This window comes from Arachis duranensis, chromosome 3, assembly GCF_000817695.3.
Source record: "Arachis duranensis cultivar V14167 chromosome 3, aradu.V14167.gnm2.J7QH, whole genome shotgun sequence".
Classification (NCBI taxonomy): Eukaryota; Viridiplantae; Streptophyta; class Magnoliopsida; order Fabales; family Fabaceae; genus Arachis; species Arachis duranensis.
Window position 1 is genome coordinate 92,355,938 of NC_029774.3, and position 1,010 is coordinate 92,356,947.

Genomic DNA, 1,010 nt, shown 5'->3' on the forward strand with positions numbered 1-1,010 from the left:
CAATATGGCATTCAGAGTGTCAATCTCAAGAATTCCTTTCTTCTGACTAGTCCCATTGTTCACAGGATTTCTTTCAGAGGTGTACATGAATTGGTTATTTGCAACCATTTCAATCAGCTCTTGAGCTTCTGTAGGCATCTTCTTCAGATGAAGAGATCCTCCAGCAGAGCTATCCAAAGACATAATGAAGAGATCCTCCTGCAGAGCTATCCAGAGACATCTTGGATAGTTCAGAGAGACCATCATAGAAAATACCTATGATACTCCATTCAGAAAGCATATCAGAAGGACACTTTCTGATTAATTGTTTGTATCTTTCCCAAGCTTCATAGAGGGATTCTCCTTCCTTCTGTCTGAAGGTTTGGACTTCCACTCTAAGCTTTACTCAATTTTTGAGGTGGAAAGAACTTTGCCAAGAAGGCATTGACTAGCTTTTCCCAAGAGTCCAGGCTTTCTTTAGGTTGAGAGTCCAACCATGTTCTAGCTCTGTCTCTTATAGCAAAAGGGAATAGCATAAGTCTGTAGACCTCAGGGTCAACCCCATTAGTCTTGACAGTGTCACAGATTTGCAAGTCACCCCCATTAGTCTTGACAGTGTCATAGATTTGCAAGAACTCAGCTAAAAACTGATGAGGATCTTCCAATGCAAGTCCTTGGAGCTTGCAATTCTGTTGCATTAGAGAAACTAGTTGAGGCTTAAGCTCAAAGTTTGTTTGCTCCAATGGCAGGGATAGAGATGCTTCTCCCATAGAAGTCGGGAGTAGGTGCAGTAAAGTCACCCAGCACCTTCCTTGCATTATTGGCATTGTTGTTGTTTTCGGCAGCCATTTGTTCTTCTTCTTTGAAGAATTCGGTTAGGTGCTCTAAAGAGAGTTGTGCTTTGGCTTCTCTGAGCTTTCTCTTCAAGGTCCTTTCAGGTTTAGGATCAGCCTCAACAAGAATGCCTTTGTCTTTGCTCCTGCTCATAAGAAAGAGAAGAGAACAAGAAAATGTGGAATCCTCTATGTTAC

At 41.9% G+C, this 1,010-nt stretch overlaps 1 non-coding gene across 1 annotated transcript; it reads left to right on the forward strand.

Moving 5' to 3' along the window:
* Positions 1-274: 274 nt before the first annotated feature.
* Positions 275-382, forward strand: LOC127746161 (small nucleolar RNA R71). Its single transcript, XR_008007780.1, has one exon. It is a non-coding gene; the product is annotated as a small nucleolar RNA R71 (small nucleolar RNA).
* Positions 383-1,010: the final 628 nt, after the last annotated feature.